Source organism: Eurosta solidaginis, chromosome X (assembly GCF_040869045.1).
Source record: "Eurosta solidaginis isolate ZX-2024a chromosome X, ASM4086904v1, whole genome shotgun sequence".
NCBI lineage: Eukaryota > Metazoa > Arthropoda > Insecta > Diptera > Tephritidae > Eurosta > Eurosta solidaginis.
In genome coordinates, this window is record NC_090324.1 from 27,835,499 (window position 1) to 27,857,439 (window position 21,941).

Genomic DNA, 21,941 nt, shown 5'->3' on the forward strand with positions numbered 1-21,941 from the left:
GGAGAGTTGAATCCTTTCTGCTTGTAATATTTATGCCTTTGAAACCAGTGTATCAAAGGTCAACTCTTGGTTAAATGGTGTTCAGTGCGTATACAGGCTTAATACACCGCTATCCAAAACTTATCATATTGAGGGTAAGGGGTTACACACCATCTCCCCCAGCGCTAAGAGTCCCTAAGGTTTGCTTTAGCTTCAAACGACACATAAAAACATCGTCAGTAATAATAAAAAAAAAAATAGCAAAAATTTACGTAGCCAAATTTATTTCTTTATACTCCCACAACGTAACAAAATAATTTGGAAACCCACTCATCAAGTGAATCAACATTTCGTTTATGTACCGCCAAACTTCTTTGGGAGAAACAATTTTCCTTTTGGGACATGGTATAGCGCAAATATCTTTTTGTTAGGAATATTGAAGGGTACTTTGCAGCTATAGTGCAGCGCCGTTACTATTCATACCCAATGCCTCCAAAAGATATAGTCAAGGGATCGAACAAGGGTATATAAATTGAGGTCGCAACGTTAAACATACATTTATTTTCTCCCTCTTCTATAAGTGACTTAAACTACCATTGTTGTAGTTACTTACCTGGCTGTGGTAAACTTGTCGTGGCAATCTGTCTTCGTCCTCCTCCGATTGACTGTGATCCTGCCTGCAATTGTCGTTGTTGCTCAGGCTGTGAAGCGTTTCACGCTTAAGACCTGAAAAACATGTAAAATTTAAGGTAACTGTTGTTGTATATTTAATTATTAACACAACTTCAGAGTACTACGCCGGTGCCTTGAACTTGGGATCTGAAGCAGTGGACAAAGCACCAACGCTATTCTGACAAATTAATTCTGTTTTACCTACAGAGGTGATTACAGGAACAGTTGGAATATTGTTTGCTGTGTCCTCAAAAATTTCAATTGTTCCGTTGTCAATCAAGTAGAATTTTTAAGTTTCGTTCTCATGCATTTTGATTTATGTGGTATTTTCGCTTAGCACAATTCCTCTTTTGGTTTCATACTCTATCTCGGCACAATTTTGAAAAAAAAAAAAATCGCTTGTGTGGAACAAACATATGAGTTTCGTCTCGTGCCCAAATTCTCACTTCAATTAGCAATGCAATTAATAAACTGTACGATAGTTTTTAAATTTCCATAGAATTGCTGCAATGCCACTTTACTAAGACAAATTGACTAACAAATATACGGAATGTTTCATTTCATTGACATACTCTCAAGTGGTCATTTAACTGAAGACGCTAATTAACACGATGCACTAAAATAGATATAGAAAGAAGCAGCAGTGACACATGAATTCGGAGCGACTTTTCACTTTGCACAGCTCCTCTACACCAGCTTCAAGCAGTATGCAGATGAATTTTTTCACTACCCCCTTTCAGAGTATGAATTAAACTGGTCACTATGTTTTTTTCATTTCGGAAATCACACAAACCGGTCCTCTATCCAGCGGCGTATTTCGAGAAACATATTTGGTAAATTTCGTTGTGCCTTCACAGCGGTAAACAATATTTAGAGCATTATCTACGAGTGTAATTGTTAAAAGAACGGAATCGTCTTCTTCATCGCAATCATTCGCTTGACGTGGTTCATCCGTTTCCGGCGAAAGATATGTAACAACACCAGCCCCTTCATATGCATTTACATTAAATCTAGGGTATTCTCTTCACAAATGGCACCATCGCCCAATACGGTATAATTCCCATGCGACCAACGTTGTATTTGCATATAATACTTAGGATCACTAGCATTTGGACCAGCCAAGTCAAGATCCGTAAAATCACATAATCACGCAAACATTCCCTCACTTGAAAAAAGTGTAATTAGGGTTGAAATAGTTTTACTGGCGCTTCCAGCGCTTCGTAATTATGCGCATTCGCTGGTCCTTCTAGACGTCATTTTAATGACATATCGGATAAGAGTTGCCCTAACGCCTCTTCGAACGTCTCACGTCTTAAAAATTCATATACACAAATTTCTGAATTATCTTCAATACGTTTTCGGACACTATTTTTTGTTTGTGTTTTTAAGTACACTACGGTAATGATTTCGTCCAAATGAACTGCAGGCTGATTTGAAGGTGAATTAAATTCAAGCTTCCCAAATGGCCGCATTATATCGGTAATTACATCATCACTAGATGCGACATGAAACCAACCGTTTATGGTGAGACGAGGATAATCGAAGGATGTGACCTCACCCACTTGATAAAATGATCGTGAACCAACTTTTTTAAGCTTATAAATGATAAACAGGCATGACATTAAAGATGTTAAATAAGAGAGATGTTAAAGATGTCAGATAAACGATATGCTTTTTTTTCCGTTTCACTTAGCACCCTTCTACTGACTTAATTGGAAAATATCCTTCTACTGTGCTATTTATTTAAGATTTTCCTCCGAGGTGGAAAATTTCTATCACAATGCCAATAAAATATCCACCAAGAAAAACCTTTGCGTCGCTGCACTCGTTCACTGAGCATTCCACATGTTGTCTTATCCATATCAGCATCCATTAAAATCGTATCATGACGCCGTAAATAATCCGCCATTAGCTCCTCAAGTTGATATTCAACTTTTTTTCCGTATCATATAACTTACTACTTGATTGCCTAGCAAAATTGAAATTAAAATATTGACGTACATTCATAATAATATCGTTACCTTTCCAATAAATGTCACGTTTTAGAAGTAAATGAATTTGACACATCACGCTTGCAAAGCCAACAATATGCACAGTATTCCTCTGGTTGGAAATCCACATTTGGTCGGGGATACATACAGCTTTATTATATTGTGGAAAAGGATGTGGGTCTGGCTCATTCGCAGTTGTAATCGGTGTAATCCATTCTTCTTGCGCCAGTTCTGTGTTAGTAATCGATATTACGCTTGGAGTAGCATTTTCATCATGAATACTGAGATTCGTGTGCTGCCGCTGGTTGCTGAACGGAAGTGGCATTGGCTTCAACAGTTCCGTGTGTATAACCTTTATAGCCGCACCAGCTCCTCATGTGTGCGACTCAATAAATCACCAGCGCATACATCCACATTCCTCATCTGACTGCTGGTTTCACGTTCCACCATGTCGATTTCTGCGCGACTCTCCACGCGTCGCAAGGGATATGGCGCTGGATAAATTTGTTGTTGTTGCGCGTGCCAAAGGCTATCCGGTGTTACACCACCCATTCCGCTCAACACACCTCAACTATAATAGTCGCCATCGATTGTGCTAGGATGTAATGGCGTTGAGGAGGCTAAGTTATCATTCCCACCCGAAATATGTCCATTGCTGGCATAAGTGCCACCACGATCTGAAAGTGTTGTGGTTTTCGCGTATTTGGTATCGTGCGCTGTGCCATAGTACGAAGTCGTGAGTTTACCCAAAGGCTGATCATAATTGCCTTGTGCTAAGCGTTGTTGTTGTTTTGGTTGTGCTGCTATCGTCTGCTGTTGCTGCTGCAACAGTAAAGGATTTTTTGTGTGCATCCGATGGATATGGTGTAACGATGAAATTGCTTTTAGGTAAATTGCGTACATTCCGAAATTGATGCTTCATCTATATTTAGAAGCATGCAATTGGGATTTTAAATGCGTTGAAGCGCAATGTAAATAACCCATCCAAATGCTGCAGTTTACAAAATCAAGCTGATGCTGTATGAAGGTGAGACCACGTTGTACATTTTTTTTAGCTAATTTTTGGTAACAAAATTACAAGCAGCAGTTCTATCAGTGAGAAAGAAAAAGAAAGTTAATGAGGTGTATAAAATTTCAATAGCTGCGTACCTCGTTTTTTTCTTTCACAATGACAGAAAAATTCATTGAAGGGTAATACAATCCACTTACAATAACACAATGTACACTACAAAACCCATATGGTGTTGCCAGATGCTAAGGCGTCGCAAAATCGGGAAAAACGCAATCACACTTTTTTCCCCCTTTCCCTCTTCCTTTTTGGGCCGTGTTTTACGGATTTTAACAAAGGTTATTAAAATGCTCCCACTAGGGGGGATGATAACTTAACCCCCTTTTTAGGCAAAAAAAGGGAAATTTATAACCTGAAAGAAACGATCTTCTCTAAAATATCCTACTACCACCCAGATCAAATACACCTGATTTCTTATAGTGGGTTAATGCACAATGTATTTATCACACTTTACAATAGTTTTTTTGGTGATTACACTGTAGGGGCGTATATGGGCGGAACGCCTCAACCGATGCCCTAAAAAAAAAAATAAGAGAGTTTTAATCAATGCTTATCTCAGATTAAGGAATAAATAAAACTTACCTCTGTTTTCTTTGGCACGTTCGGCATCCTCGATGCTGCTTTAAAATGATTAATTACCCTGCAAAAACGCTTTCGTCATTCCACGTCATTTGACTAGTCATTTGACAGTCATAGGTTATTTTCATAATCACATTTGCTTGGGCGCGGGTAAGTTTTATGACCTAATTTTTTGTAGGGTGGCAACACAACCAAATACGTTCCACAAAGTCATCCCCGTGCGCCATCTGTCGGCAAAATACTGACAGCCGGCCGAAAGCTTACCGCGTGGCTACACTTAAAGCCAAATCTGTCAGATCGCACACGAAGCGCACCGTCATAGAGAAGTACTTGCCATTTTAAACAAATCGCGTTGACATAAAGATAATTTACATAAAAACCACGTTGTATACCGAATTTGTGTTCAAAATAAACCAAAAAAAAAAAAAACACAAAATCAAGGCTCTTGTGCAGCTAACTCCCTAAGTAATTGTAGCTTGTTGCCAACCTCTTGCGAATATCTTCTCGACACCCAACTCCCCTCACGCATGATGAAATCCCCTAAAATTCTAAACCCTGACCAATGACAATTACCCCTTTTCAGGTCCAGTATGACCCGGTACACGACTCTACGCAGGAAGGCGGAACGCATGGCCCAGCGGTACCCGAAACCATGCCACCTGTGCGACAAACGACATCCGATCCGGTAATGCCCGGTCTACCGAGCCAAATCGCCCGAGGAAAGGCAAAGGGAAGCCGCATTAGGACGGTACTGCGGCAATTGCCTGTCAGTAGCACACCGCACCGCCGACTGCACGAGCAAAGGACGTTGTCACCAGTGCCAAGGGGACCACCACACCACGTTGCACCAGAGCTTCGACAATCTGGAGCCCCAGGAAGTTGATACCAGGCCATGGAGCGTTCAGATGGATAGCGAGGACGAACATATTCTGTCTCTTCAAGCATCAGAAATAGGAACTGACAGCGGACCACGCGAGCTAGAAGAAGGAGAGTTGGACGAAGCTGGAGTGGAATCACGGCCTTTCCGCCCGGCCACCAGTAGGAAGGTGGAACCAAGGAAGTTCCGGCCCCCACTCGCACACGAACGCCGCAAAGATGGAGGGGAATCACGGACTTTCCGCCCATCAACTACACACCAACGTCACCAAAGAGCGAGGAAGCGGGGCTCAGATCGTCACAAGGGAATAGCGGAATCACGGACTTTCCGCAGCCCGAACCGGCGTCAACGCACACGAGGAGCGGAATCACGGACTTTCCGCCCCCGTCAAGGATACGAGTTAGAGAGAGTAGGTTCGCAGGGCCAGCTTGAACGACATTCTCGACGACTGCCAGCGGCCTTCAGAACTGGGCAAATTACGCGGTAGATCGTAGCACTACGGCCCTTTACATCGATATCGCCAACTGCCGTGATCAAAATCGAGGCGCGAGGGCGATTGCACCTGGTACGCGCACTCGTCGACGCGTGCGCCACAACTTCAATAATTTCACGCGACCTGGCTCGACAGTTACACCTCGACGAGGAAAACTACGGATCACAACGAGGGTGCCTCTTGCGAATAAGGGGTAAACATGGGCAGAACCGTAGGCTCACGATTCACGCTACGATCGTTCCCAACTACGTCCGTGTGAGTCCAAGCGCGAATGTCGACCCCTCGGTCGCAACACCGTATACCCATATGAAGCTCGCCGATCCAACATTTTTTGTATCAAGTCCGGTTCGACTCGTGTTGGGAGCCGATATATATCCGGAGCTGATACTGCCGGGCACATTGCCATCTACGTTTGGCCCTTTTTTAGCGCAGAGCAGTATATTTGGCTGGCTCTTGTCTGGGGCATGCCGCTCCTAAATCTTCCTCAACCCTCGAACTAGCTTCACGTGCCATTCGTGTGAAAAGAGGTGCAAAAAATTGAACTCAACCACGTACTATTTCCTAACGTTTACTTTTTCTTTACTACAGCTCCACGATTTGCGGATGGAACCGAAATACCAATTACTGTATCAAGCAAAAGGTCGCCATGCCGCTGCCCTTATTGGGACATCCATGAATTTTGTGCATTTAAATATTAGTTAGTATTAAGTTGATCAGGGGAGATGGCCGCAGGGATCTACCGATGTTGCTTCTAGCAAGGGGGGCCGGCATGTTTAGGCCACCAAGCTAAACCCAAGAATGAGCACTGCCAATAGTGACCCAGCCTAATGTAAACTATTTGTGTTTGCTTCTATCTACTTTCGCGCACTAACGCCAACGCCTATATATATGTCCGTGCAGGCGTATGTGTACGTGTTGGTGCGCGACTTTCCAATTTAACTTTCCAATTTAACTTTCGTTCTATTACCCCTCAAAACCGCTTTTCGACGGAATTGAAGGGTGAACGCGTTTTACAAGAAAGAAACTCTTTCACTTCTTTTTTGGAAACCTCCGTGCCAACTGCAGCCATCAGCCCTGTCATAGGTAAGATTTTCTTTTTAATTTGTATAACCTAACCTGTATATAATTAATTAAAGTGTGAATTAGCTTTTGTATATATATATTGTGAGTTAGCTTTGAACTAAAAGTAATTAAATTGTTAAATACTTGAATTTAATCTGCGGTGTGTTCTTTTCCTTTTTTTTATCTTTTTTCAACGAGCGCAAAAACCCCTTGGGAACTCACTTGAGCTATCGAAGCCCCAAGAGGTTTTTTCACTCTCAATAGATCTCAGCAAAGCGTTTGACTTAGTAAATATCTATATTATGATCCAAAAGCTTAAGGAGTTGGGAGTTAATGGCACTGCTATTAACCTCTTCGAAAGCTTTTTAACTAATAGAAAACACTTTGTCCAAATCAAAGATACAAAAATCTCAATTAAAAATATTAAATCTGGCGTTACACAAGGATCGAAGTTAGCTGCCACATTATTTTTATTATATATAAACAATATATTTATTCTTGAATGGAATTCAGAAATTCTATGCCGATGATGGGACTTTTTGTATGCTATTGATACTCTCGATGACCTCTTGGCTAATATGCAAAGAGATCTTAAGTTAATTTCACAATGGTTTCAGCGTAATTTATTAAACATTAATCTATCTAAAACTAACTTTATAATATTCAACAGTTATAAAAATATACCTAGTTTGAATGATTTGAAGGAAATTTATCTGGAAGGCAGCTTTATTTCGAGAGTCGACAATTTAAAGTACCTCGGAATTTGGTTTGATGCCAATTTAAACTGCCGAGAACATATAAACAAATTGAAAATTACCAATTGAAATTAATACCACTAAATTTTGCTATTTATAGAAATCGGAAACTTATTCCACAAAAACTCATGTGGCTTCTGTACAACGCCTTGGTTTTGTCACATATTAATTATTTAAATCCAATTTGGAACACTTGTTCCGAATAGCTAACAAATTATACAAAGAATTCAAAATGAAATAATAAAAAATATTTTAAATTTGCCGCTAAGGAGCTAAGGGCTATACCAAGACAGGCTTGATGTACGCAAGAACTCCATCCTTCATAATTTAGACATTCCAGAAGAATCAACCCCAGAATATACAGTTAGAGTTAGAATAAATATGAAACCACGTATCTATCCATCGAATGGAAAGATGTGCAAAATCACTAAGACATTATGGTGTTAAACTTTTCAACAAACCTCCAGTTGAAGTTAAAAATGCAAGAAATGTGCCATGCTTTAAATTCCAGTTCAAACGGCTACTTCTTACAAGATTTGATTTTAATATCTAGATGCAAATTACGTTCCACACTATATTTTTAATTGTACTCATATAATATTAAATTACTAAGCTAAATTTAAGTTTTATTTAAATTCTAATTCTTATTTCCTTATTGTTGTCTTTCATTGTAACCTCTCATAATAATTGATAACAAATATAGTAAAATAGAAATAAGCTATTTTCTCTCACAAAAACTTCGCTTTTTTTGAGAAATCTTGTAATAATTTTACTTTGTTGTCAATAAAGAAAAAAAATAGATTCTAAAATAAACAGTTATCCCCTTAGTCTTTCCAATTTTTCTCACCTCGCACGACCTACTACTATCACCCACCAAATCAAGGTCACTCTGCTTACAGCGTGGAATAGATGATGAAAATATTGGATGCTTCCGTTGATGGCATTACGCTACCGACTGTCAAATACCCAGAGGTATCGTTCGATAACACTCTTACCGTCAAGGCGCATGCCTCAGAATTAGTACTTAAATACAAACCGCAACAAAATCTACAATTTCGTTGCCATAAGCAACTGAGAAAAAGATAAATAACGCTGCTAACTTTCAAAGCGATTAGCCGGCCTCTCATGTGCTGCGACTCGTACGTCCGGTCGTCTGGTCTAGAAACACACACTGTAGGCATGTCAAAATTCTGCGCACTGAACTGCCACGCGATGTCTTCTTATGACCCCTGAATATCATCTTCATAATGAAGCAAAAGAGCTCAACATAAAAGAGCATAACGAAAAGGCTGGATTTGCTAAATTGTCACAAACCTAGACACACCAGCAATCAAACTGCTTGGTCTAGCTCCACCTCCAAGAGGGATAAGTCAGCATCTCCCTGAGAACTATGACGAGATTCCGCACATGCTTACTCAGCCGTTTGATCCAGATAATCATAGGAAGCTCTAAGCAGAATCCACACAAAACCGGTAAACACCGACATATGTACGTAATATATGTCCTGCATGCGGTGTGTCTCCGCATGACACCAACCATCTTTTCAATTGAAATGTGATACTTACACCTCTTACAGAAACATCCCCATGGTCTAACCCTGCCAAAAATACTAGTTTCCTTGGACTCCCGTTAGAAGATTTGGATGGAAATTGCGTGAGTGAGTTTCACCTATTGAATGGGAAGAAGCATTGTTAACACAACAACTAGAACAAAATATAAATAATTTTTAATTTTTAAATAGTTTGCAAAAAATTTAAACAACGTGACGCCAGGACGGAAAAGGCCACAGCTGTTTCGATTATACCTTCTAAATATCTTCACAGTCTTTTCTATCAGGATTGGGACTCTAATCTGCACTCCTACGATGGTTGAAGTGGTACAAACGCATTCAGCCACGTCTTGCCTTAGTTGTCGTAAACTTATCCCAAGTGCCTTCGTTGCATATTTTATTCTTTGCACGGTACATACTTTGTGCATTATCATGTGTCAAAGATATGCTTTTTTATTTATGTATATTTTCAGCTAGGCAGATCTATTGTGTTGGGTGCAAATAAAACAAAGATTATTCCACCTTTCAGCTCGACGTTTCGCCAATTTTCCTTGGCATCTTCAGGAGCGTGACACTGTATTTATTTAAGAAAACAAAAAACAACAAAGAACACAATCAGATTCATTAAGAATTAAAATTTAAAATATTGCAATTAAAATGCTTAAGATCCATACAAATATGTTCACCATATTTATATTTCAACAACAATGGTGGAATAATCTTTGTTTTATTTGCACCCAACAAAATAGATCTGCCTAGCTTAAAATATACATAAATATTATTCAAACAGATCGGAAGAAAATTATATATATTATTCACGGAAAGCCTGCCGGTAATAAAAATTCTGCATTACATCATATTTTCAACAACAATAAAGAACAACATAGCCGAACCATGAAGAACTACTAAAACCACATGAAATATAAATATGGTGAACATATTTGTATGAATCTTAAGCATTTTAATTGCAATATTTTAAATTTTAATTCTATATGAATCTGATTGTGTTCTTTGTTGTTTTTTGTTTTCTTAAATAAATACAGTGTCACGCTCCTGAAGATTTCAAGGAAAATTGGCGAGACGTCGAGCTGTAAGGTGGAATAATCTTTGTTTTATTTGCACCCAACACAATAGATCTGCCTAGCTTAAAATATACATAAATATTATTCAAACAGATCGGAAGAAAATTATATATATTATTCACGGAAAGCCTGCCGGTAATAAAAATTCTGTATTACATCATAATTTACAACAACAATAAAGAAAAACATAGCCGAACCATGAAGAACTACTACAACCACATGAAATATAAATATGGTGAACATATTTGTATGAATCTTAAGCATTTTAATTGCCATATTTTAAATTTTAATTCTATATGTATCTGATTGTATTCTTTGTTGTTTTTGTTTAATTAAAGAAATACAGTTTCACGCTCCTGAAAATGCCAAGGAAAATTGGCGAAACGTCGAGCTGAAAGGTGGAATAATCTTTGTTTTATTTGCACCCAACACAATAGATCTGCCTAGCTTAAAATATTCATAAATATTATTCAAACAGATCGGAAGAAAATTATAAATATGCTTTTTTGTTGTTGGTAGCTCACCAAATTTACTAGTTTTAAATTGTTCTAAATGTAAGCATATGACATTTCACCGTGTGAACCCAGTTTTGAATCCTCATACACTAGATGGCACCCCTTTGGAGCGTATATATATTGCAAATGATTTACGTGTCCTTTTTGATCCGAAACTCAGTTTTAACATGCATATTCCATGGCCCGTACCCCTCTAAGACTCTCTACACATCGCTGGCCGTCCAATACTTGGGTAATGCTCGCGCCTTTGGTGTGATATCTCTCAAAATCATATAAATCGCATTGAAACTGTACAAAAGCAATTTCTTTTATTTGCATTACCTGGACTTAATTGACTCAAATCTTAACCTACCACCATACAGAAGTAAATAAATAAAATAAATGTAAGGCGCGATAACCTCCGAAGAGATCTAAGGCCGAGCTTCTCTTCCAATTTGCGTCGTGCTCCTCTTGATTTTCCATACAAATTGACCGGACGGGACCTACGTGTTTTATGCCGAATCCGAACGGCATCTACAAGGCAGATGAGTTTTCACTGAGAGCTTTTTATGGCAGAAATACATCCGGAGCGCTTGCCAAACACTGCCGAGGGGCTACCCCGCTTAGAAAAATTTTCTTCTAATTGAAAAACCTTATTTCTAAAATTTTGATGTTGCTTTGCCCGGGGTGTGAACCCAGGGCATACGGTGTGGTCGGCAGAGCACGCTACTATCACACCACGGTGGCCGCCACCATACAGAAATAGTCTTCTTCTTATTAGCTTACCCTCTCTAGAAAATCGCAGAATATTACTTGGAGTATTGTTTATCCATAAGTTCATTATTGGAGAAATTGACTCCGCTGACCTTCTAAGCCGATTGAATTTGCTGTCCCTCCTAGAGTATCCAAACACTATGTACCTTTTCATTTACCCCTTTGTCGTCGAAACTTTGCTAAAAATAATCCTCTCCTTATCTGGTGTTCGCACTACAATGACTTGTATAGCTATATCTATTAGTCTTGAATGTACTTTTGCACCTTTACGTAATGCAATACTCGCCTATTTAGTCTTAGAGGTAGCATATAATTTGTTTTTTTTACACGCCTTCATTATTTGTCCCGTAGAAAACGCAGACACGATATGGAATAAGGATGGGTTGGACACATTGACTCTTTAACCTGGGACTTTAATAAGAAACAAGGCAGTACTGTACTGTTTTGATTGGAATCTGGTGCATTCCAAAAACATTAAAAATATGATTTCTCACGAGATACTGACCGGAATCGCATGCAATTTTAGGGGTCAGGCATCTAGTTGATTGGAATTCGGTGCATTCCAACGACTTGCGTTGTTGCGATGTTACTTTTTCATGCATTGTGATGGTATGCAACACTATATTATCGGAGTCTGCCGCATTTCGACGACATACTGATTGGAAACTTGGTTGCTTTCCCCCAGGAAGCCGATGGGAACCCTGTGCATTCCGAATACTTGCTGAGTGGAATCTGATGCATTCCGCCAACATACGATTTTTTGCTTTTATTTCTAGCTTTATATTCAGAAAATCAATTGTATTGTTATATATATTATTGGGGGCTAAGATGCTTGGCTTGTATATCATACCTGATTCCAGGCTCTGGATAAGGGACTATTATCAGTTTTAGACCGGCCATAGTGACGAACTGTCACGCGTGATTAGTCATCACGTCCTGCACGAGGTGCCCCTGCTTCTACTGATAATGGCGGATCTAGAGAGAACAACTCGATAAAACCCGCATCCATGAGTCATTGTGCCGAGCTAAGGGGAGGGAGGACTCGATTAAATGTCAAGATCGGTATAAAACGGTGACGAACTGGATTGTTAGGGTTTTTGATTATTGACTTTGATTTTTGACTTAATGACTTCGGTATTCTGCCACCTTAGTAGGTCGGGGTGAAACCCTATCGAAATGGCTGGTAGGCTAAAGGTGCATCTACCCACATCCCGTGCCTCAAGGTACGTCCCGGATCCATCGCCGTTAAGTTGGTGGTATAGGTGCGGTTGAAAATTTTCCCGCTTTGCGTCCGGTCTGGCTCTGAACGCATTACCCACAAGGTAATGCGTCAACCCTCGCGCGGCTTCCCTGCCTAGCATAGATAACCACGAGACTGTTGAAGGGCGGCTACACAATCGGCTCCGGATAGCTTTCACAACGGGAGTCCTGTGGTCGAAGCCTGCCAGGAAAGGTAGGCGATCGACGCCGCCTAGGAAATCTCTGGGTGATCAACGCCTGGCCGAGTAGATGCTGGAGGGCTGCGGCGGAAGGGATGCAGCTCAGATCTATAAGAAGCATGCCCGGATGCTAGAGTGGGCCAGGAGCGCCGTAGCGGGCGGCGATCGCACACCGGTGTCGTGCGATGGGGGCGTGCTGCAGGGTGTGGGGGCTAGGAAGCGGCAAAGGTCGGATGAGAGGAATGCCTCTACGACCAAAAGGGCACAAGGAGGTGGGGCCGCAATTACGTTTAACGAAATCGTCATCCTCGGTGTCCTGGACAGGAGAAGCGAGGATGGTGCCATCTCCCGAGAGGAGTGGCTGTGGGTCGCCAGCGCTATATCAGCGGCCTAGATGACTGCCGTTATGAAGAGCCCAAGTCCGCGGCCATGCTTCGAATACTCGGGGCGGTATCATGGTTTAAGATTGATTACTTGTGTTGAAGAGCGGCCTGTATTTTTAAAAGAATAATTTCTTTGGTTGGGGAGGTCTCGAAGGGAAAGGAGGGATCTCCCCCTTCGACCGAGGGCTCGAGTGTGGTTGCCTGCCAGATCCTCTCAGCTGGAAAAAATATTGGAGCTCATACGGTACTGCCCCCGAACCTTTTGACGCATAATGGAGGGTCCTCAGAGTAGAGGAGGCCATTAGACCACGTCGTCAAGTGCTGATTCTGCTAAACGCAGGGTACACAGCTCCTCTCGCTGACATGGGGGGGAGGAGGGGTTAGTAGGGTTAACTCCTATGGTCTCGAGCGTGTGGTCCTCAAGATCTACCACGCCGATTCCAGGGGAGATGGCTCCTCTCTCCCAGAGACTGTTCGGGAGGGGGAGGCGTCCGCCAGTACCCATGGTTTGGTTGATGACCCCGCTAATTCAGACAGCGATAACATGGTTGACGCCTCGTCGATGGCGCGATCTGTCATCAGTGTTAGTCGTCTGGCTGATAGGACAGAGGAAGATCTAATAGCCCCGGGGGCGAATCATCGATGGCGGGATCCGTAATCAGTGTAAATCGTCTGTTTGGTGGGGAGGAGTATCTCCTAACCTCCGAGGAGTTTCCGCCAAGGATAGGGTGCAGAAGAAGAGTGGTGTTGATGGAAATCCGTCAAATCAACCTTCAGCACTCTAAGGCGGCTTCCGCAAATTTGTTCCTCCGCCTTGAAAAAGGCGGAGTGGATATAGTCCTTGTCCAGGAGCCGTGACTGAGTAGTAACGGCAGAAAGATTTGTGGATTAAGGACAGGAAACTTCAATACGTTGGCGCATGGGGAGGCAGGTAGGCCTAGATCCTGTGTGCTTGTAAAAAAGAGGATTAAAACTTTTATTCTAACTAATTACAGCAATGCTGACGTAACCAAGGTCTGCCTGGAGCGAGGCAGTAATGAAATGTGGGTGGTCTCAGTGTACATGCCCCATGGGGACGTAGCGGGACCACCACCTGCCATACTGGGCGAAATCACCGCTGAAGCAACGCGGAGAAGTGTTGGCGTGATCATAGTTGCCGATGCTAATGGCCATCATAGCATCTGGGGTAGCTCGGATACCAATATTAGAGGTGAGTCTTTATTTACTTTTATTGCAGGTGAGGGACTTTGCATATGTAATAGGGGGAGTGACCCGACTTTTGCTACTGCGATAAGGAGGAGGTCCTGGACCTCACCCTGGTTAGTAGAGAACAGGAAGATCGGATATCTGGCTGGAGGATTCTTAACGAGCACTCCTTTTCTGATCACCGTTATATTCAGTTCTCGGTGAACGAATAACGTCCCGTTAAAATATCTTTTAGGAACCCTAAGAGTACTAACTGGGACTTGTATTGTACGAAGCTGGGAGAGCTATTGCCTGCGGCGCCTACCGTTATTTCGGACCTGTCCGAATCTTAGATTGACGTTCTGGTGGAAAACTTCACCTCTGCAAGCAATAGCGCCTTTCAACTGTCCTGTCCGTTGAAAACTTACAAGGAAGGGAAAGCCGCCCTGGTGGTCTGATTCTCTTGGCGACCTAAGAGCGTCCAGTAGGCGGCTCTTCAACAGAGCCATGAGGAGTAAATTACCCTCGGACTGGGAGCTCTATAAGGAGAGTCTGGGGATTTATAAATATGAAATAAGGATAGCCAAGCGAAATTCATGGAGAAGATTTTGCGAAAACGTGGAAGGCTGCAATGAATCCGCGAGGCTTAGAAAAATACTCTCTAGGAATCCCGCCCCTTTGGGGTATCTGAGAGATGATGGTGGGGACTTGTCGATGAGTAGCGGGTAATCCCTAAGGCTTCTATTGGACAACAATTTTCCCGATGTCCCAGTTGCGCAGGGATCTTGGCCTGCATGGTCGGCGGTCGTTGGTCATGCAGGAATGTCTACCATTCCACTACGGGAAAGTCAAGTAACATGGGCTATAAGTTCGTTCAAGCCCTATAAGTCTCCGGGCCCGGATGGCATCATTCCTGCGCAACTTCAAAAGTCTTTGGGGATTTCCTGCCGCTGGTTGGCCATCATCTACACCAACTTCCTTAGGCATATCTATATCACGAAGTCTTGGCTAAAGGTTAGGGTTACCTTTATTCCGAAGTCCGGCAGAAATTCTTATGTATCACCTAAGGATTTCAGGCCAATCAGTCTCTCGTCGTTTCTTCTTAAGACGCTTGAGTGGTTGATTGACCTGCACCTACGGGAAGGATGCCTAAGGGGTTACTGTCGGCTTCCCAGCATGCCTATTTTAAAGGCACATCGACGGAGATGGCTCTCAATTCGATTGTAAACAAACAGAGGGGTCCCTAGACACAAGGAGTTTTCTCTGGGTGCCTTCCTAGACATCGAGGAGCGTTTAACAATGTCTTACCGGGGGCTATCGAAAGAGATCTGTTTGGTTTATGAGTCGATGCGGCTCTGGTTGAATTTATTAACAAACTTCTTTGCAGCAGAATTGTCGTAGTGGAGTGGGGAGGGACCATAATTGAGAGGAATGTGTGCAGGGGCGCGCCACAGGGGAGTGTCTTATCTCCTTTGCTCTGGGTTGTGGTAGTCAACGAGCTTCTTGTGAAGCTGGAAGCCAATGGTTAGCGGGTGATTTCCTATGCAGATGACCTCGCTATCCTAGTCAGGGGCAAATTTCTGGAGACTCTACCCGGTATTCTGCCGGGCTACCTGAATACTATGGCTAGGTGGACTGAATCTTGTGGACTGGCCAACCCGGCAAAAACGGAATTATTTCTTTTTACAAGGATATATACAATGCCCGATTTCAGAACTCCCTCGATTGAAGGGGTACCGTTGGTACTTTCTTATAGGGTAAAATAATTGGAATTGTTTTGGACAAGAAACTGTCCTGGAGGACCAATGTGGAATACAGAGCCAGGAAGGCCGCGATTGCCTTGTACTGCTGCAGAGTGGCTATCGGAAAGAGATTGGGACTCTCGCCAGGAGTAGATCATAATTTCAGGAGCAAGTAAGAAAGGAGGTACAGTGGGGTTTGTATTATTGTAACGCTACGTTACACGAGTTTGAAAAGGAAAAAATGGTTAAAAATAACATAAGAACATTTTCATCAGATTTTGAAGTCAAAGCAAAGATTTTCAAAAGACTCGAGCGGCCTTAGTAGGCGTTTCCACGCGCTCCTTTTTTCAAGATAGTTAAATATAGTTTTCAAGTCAACCTTAAAAAAAATTGCTCATATAAAATTTTAGCATTGTAGCTTTATAAATGACGGAAATATCTCGTTAAGTATTGAGTTTTCACAGAATTATATTCAATTTTGAAATTATATTTTTTCTACAGTAGTATTAGTCGATATTATTGTAGAAGTTGCGGCAACGAAGAAGAGCCAGAAACTGTTAGGCATCTACTCTGCGAAAGAAGTAGTATGTTAAAATTCGTTACAATACATTTCACTAAATGAAATTTATTGAAAAAAAAAACGTCTGATAATGACCCCTCCGAAAAATTGGCTTACGGATAGACCAATGAATGGATAGGCAATGCTTATTTATTTTCGATTGAGTCTACCGATTTTCCGGTGAATTAAGTAGTATATCAAAGAAAATCGCTAGGTGCTACCAAAAATTACATACGAATTTTAAGAATTAATGAACTTAACACCGATAAATAGTAATTGTTGTTATCTTTCCAATGTTAATAATAAAATGATCTCCATTCAGAGCCCTTTATTTATAGATAATTAACCTATTGTTATTTCTATCTGAAAGAATGCAGTGACCCACATAATCAGCTGTGTGTGGTGGGTTTAGCGAGCCTTCTCTTCTCTTTGTATCCAATCCTTCGCTCCACAAGCGAGACGAAGCTATATGCGTAGAAGCTTGCATCAAAATCGATGCAAGCTTTTGACTTCGCGAAGCTTCTCACCACAAGTGAGCTTTTCAAATAAGCTCTTTTAAATTAAACAAAGCCTCTAGCTATATGGTAAATGAGGCATATATAACATACCATAATATGATAAACACCTAATATTACCTAAAAATTAAAGTAAATTAATAAAATAAAATAAAACAAAATAAAGTAAAATCAACTAAAATTAGGTAAAATAAAGCGAAAAAAAAAACAAAATAGATCATAAAATAATACTTACCGAAAAAAAAAAAAAAAGGAAATAAATAAAGAAACAAATAACCAAAAATATAACTAAATAAATTAAAATCATAAATATAATGAAAAATATAAGTACAAATATAACATAATAACAATATAACTGAAAAGAATAAGAAGAAGGGCAATATGAGAACACCACCAATTGTCCCTGTTGAAATAAGCGAAGACAGCAGTATGAACCCATTCGCCAGGAGGTCAAGACTTGCGCAGTCGCCTCCACGTTCCGCTCCACCCATTAGTGCTTCTTCGCAGAGACTGAGCGAATCAGAGCCAGGGGCGGAGGGCGGATCAGACGATGAAAATGCTTTCCAGTGCCTCGGAAAGCTCATTAAGGAGATGAAGGAGTTTGTAGGAAGTGGAAAACGCACCATTAACCAAAACCTTCGGGATTTGGTCAAGGCTATTGCGATCTCCTACGAGCAAGCCACGGATGCGCTCAAGAAGACGAGTAATTCTTGCTGGGAAGTGAAGCAGTCACAGACTACCCCATCTCTGGCACAAAGCGTGCAACAGAAATCTACAAAACGTGGCCGTGAGTGCGCATCCGGGGGTACGCCATCGCCGCAGGTGCGACCAAAGAAGAAGAAGAACGCGCAAAAGACCTCAGAAGTCGTGAACGCACCAACGAAGGAAGTAACAGAGTTAGTGAAAGAACCAGAAAAAGGAGGAGCTTGGGCGACGGTTAAAAAGCAAAAGCGCCCGAAGCAGAGACCAGCCCGCCCCGACACAATCCTGATCAAAAGCCCAGGCGATTGCTCATACGCGGATATCCTTAAAGCTGTTAAAAATGAAGAGTCACTAAGAGAAATGAACACAATGGTTCGTAAGATCCGCAAGACTGTTAAAGGAGAACTCCTCTTCCAACTCAGTAGGCAGTCGGACAATGACACTGCAAAACTTGAAGCAGCTGTAGGAAAAGCTCTCTCAGGGAAAGCCGATGTCAAGTCCCTCAAGGAGGAGTCTCTGTGAGGAGGTGTGAAGAGGTCTGCCAGGCGCTGAACACACAGCTTGCAGGTTTCAATGCTAAGCCGTCTTGTGTGCGATCCTTGCGCAAAGCGTACGGCGGTACGCAGACTGCGACTATGTCTTTACCCACCGAGTTAGTTCGGGAACTTACGAGAAGTGGTAAAGTCCGAATCGGATGGGTCATATGCCGAGTCCGAGCAAAAGTTCAGCCGAAACGATGCTTTAACTGTCTCGAGTTAGGACACATAGCAAGAAACTGCGGCACCAAATCCAATATCAAAGGCGTTTGCTTTAAGTGCGGGGGCCAAGGGCACGCGGCGAAATCATGCACTAACGCGCTTAAGTGCTTATTGTGCGCTAGAAGAGGGCTCAGCGGCACAGACCATCACACTGGTGGCTATAAGTGCCCAGTATATAAAGAAGCGGTCCAGAAACAAAGACCTTTATGAGATTATTGCAACTTAATCTTAACCATTGTGAAGCAGCCCAGGACCTTCTGGCACAAACAGTTTTGGAGTTGAAGATTGACTTAGCACTTCTTAGTGAGCCCTACAGAGCGAAGACTGCGAATTGGATACAAGACGATTTGAGCAAGACTGCTATTTGGTCCTGCAGACATAATCCCTTATATTCGGAATTAATACTTAAGGAACGAGGATTCGTATGCGGTAAGATTGATGGCATTTACGTTTACAGTTGCTATATACCACCTAGTACGCCGCTGGACGCGTTCGAAGAAATCGTCGGGAAAATAGCCATGGATGCGACGTTGCGGGAGCGTTTCGTCATCGCGGAAGACTTTAATGCATGGGCTATAGAGTGGGGCTCACAGAGAACATCTCTTAAAGGGAGGGCTCTGCTCGAAGCATTTGCATGCCTTGATGTAGCGCTCCTTAACGTGGGTGGGCAAAACACCTTCTTAAGAAATGGGTTCGGCTCCGTAATCGACATAACGTTTGTCAGCGCCAATCTCTACAGGTTGGCTGAGTGGAAAGTCAGTGATTGCTATACCCAAAGCGATCACTCAGCGATTGTGGTGGATATCAACTTCGAGGGGGGAGGGCGGCCCACTGTACAGCCACCCCTAAAAAACAGAGGTTGGAATCAATACTTTCGACCCCGACATACTCAAGCTAATGTTGACAACAGTCGAACATAGAGGAAGTGCTAACGACATGGCGAATAAATTAATGGCGGATATTAGAGCAGCATGCGATGCGTCAATGGCTAGAAAGACCAAGCGCAAACAACATTGTTCCACATTTTGGTGGAACGAGCGCATACACTCCCTAAGAAGAGAGTGTATTCAGGCTAGGAGGCGCTATCAACGAGCCAGAGGGAGACCGGGATTTCTAGAGTGCAGAGCTACCTACAAAAGAGCGCGACTCGCACTTAAGAGAGCAATAAAAGATAGTAAGCGCGAATGCTTTCTCAAGCTTTGCGATGACGTCGAGAATGACCCTTGGGGCACAGCTTATAAATTGGTTTTTAAGAAATTGAAACACAAAGGAGAGGCGATGCCAACATGCCCCTCTTTTCTCAGAAACGTGGTAGATACTTTATTTCCCACGCAAAGGGAGCTAGTGTCTCCCACATCAGGCGCCGTACTATACTCATTTGACGAGGTTACCGTCGTCGAGGTCCTTCAAGCGGTGAATAGACTGCAAGACCGCAAGTCTCCTGGCCCAGACGGGGTACCAAACAGAGCACTCAAACTAGCTCTCACTTATAACACGCCAACATTTGCGGAACTATTTAATGCATGCTTGGCTGAGGGGACATTTCCTACAATATGGAAACGACAAAAGCTGGTCCTGCTGCCAAAGTTTGGTAAAAATACGGCGGAACCATCTAGCTACAGGCCCATTTGCCTGCTCGACTCCGCCGGTAAGGTTCTTGAGCGAGTCCACTATAATCGACTCGAAAAAGAAATTGAAGATGTGGGTGGTATTTCCGATAACCAGTTTGGGTTTAGGAAAGGAAGATCCACCATCCAAGCTGTGAACATGGCGAAGGAAGTGGCCCAAGAAGCCATAATTGGCACCCGATGGCTCGAAGGCTCTAAGGAATATTTCCTTATCGTTACTTTAGATGTAAAAAATGCCTTCAACACTGCCAATTGGGCAAAAATTCTAGACACGCTGGAGCAGATAGGCATATCCCTTTACCTGCGTAGGATCATACGCAGCTACTTTGAAGGTAGAGTGCTGGAATATGAAACGGCTGCTGGAGTAGAAAAGCTTCACGTCACAGGCGGTGTTCCTCAAGGCTCCGTGCTCGGTCCACTGCTTTGGAATATTATGTACGACGGAGTATTTCGACTCAAGGTACCCAATGGGGTGAAAATTATCGGCTTCGTGGACGATATCGCATTGGTAATCACCGCCAAGCACCTAGGCGAAATATGCGCCAAATCTAATACAAGCATAGCGATGGTTCAATCGTGGCTTACGAAAAATGGACTGCAGCTGGCGGAACAAAAAACAGAGGCTGTACTCATATCAAGTAGGAAAAGGGTGGAGCAGGTCACTATAAGAATCGGCCGCCATGACATCGACACGCTGCCTGCAATAAAATACTTGGGGGTTGTGATAGACAGGAGGTTGTCATTCAAATCCCACTTAGAGTATGCCAATGGAAAGGTAGCAAAAACCGTAGCAGCATTATCTAGGATAATGATAAATGCAAGAGGACCAAAGCAACGACGGCGTCAACTTCTGGCTGGCGTTGTAAAAAGCCAAATACTTTACGGGGCTCCTGTTTGGCATCAGGCCACGGAGTATAAATCATACTTCCGCGGGGTAAAGTCGACTTACCGCCTGTGTGCACTACGCGTCTGTAGCGCCTTTAAAACTGTCTCTGACGACGCAGCACTAATCATCGCAGGAATCTGTCCTATAGACATATTAGCAAAAGAAGCAGCGACGATTTATCGGGATCAAAGCTCAAGTAACGGAGCACGAGAGCGAAGCGTGCAGAACTGGCAGCTCAGGTGGAATGCCTCAACAAATGGTCGTTGGACACACCGATGTATCCCAGATATTAATATATGGATATCTAGAAAGCACGGCGAGGTGGATTTCTACCTCACACAGTTTCTGAGTGGTCACGGATGCTTTAAGGAATATTTGCACCGATTCAATCACGAGCCTAACAACATATGCGATCACTGCAGCGGCGATACAGTAGAAGATGTTTACCATGTATTTTTCGAATGTCCTAGGTTCTATAGCTCGAGATGCAAACTGTGCAGAATATTTGGAGAGGATTACACTCCTGAAACAATTGTTGGATGCATGCTACAAAGCGAGGTAAAATGGTCAGCGGCGTGCGATGTAATAGCGGAAATAATGAAGTGTCTACGAAGTCTTGAAAGGCTACGGCGCAGCAGCGAACATTGAACAGTCGAGTTGTGTGGGTGGATAACAAATTGCTAAGGTGGAGGGGATCGAGCTGAGCACGTCTTGAATGTAAGGCCTCCGTACAATTAGCGGCGTGAGAATGATGAAATAAGAAAATAC

At 42.5% G+C, this 21,941-nt stretch overlaps 1 protein-coding gene and 1 pseudogene across 1 annotated transcript in view; both read right to left on the reverse strand.

The window, feature by feature from the left end:
* LOC137234818 (uncharacterized) overlaps positions 1 to 21,941 on the reverse strand; it is a 1,233,955-nt gene that overhangs the window by 843,834 nt on the left and 368,180 nt on the right. The window lies entirely within an intron of this gene.
* LOC137234389 (prolyl 3-hydroxylase sudestada1-like) lies at positions 1,412 to 2,967 on the reverse strand (annotated as a pseudogene).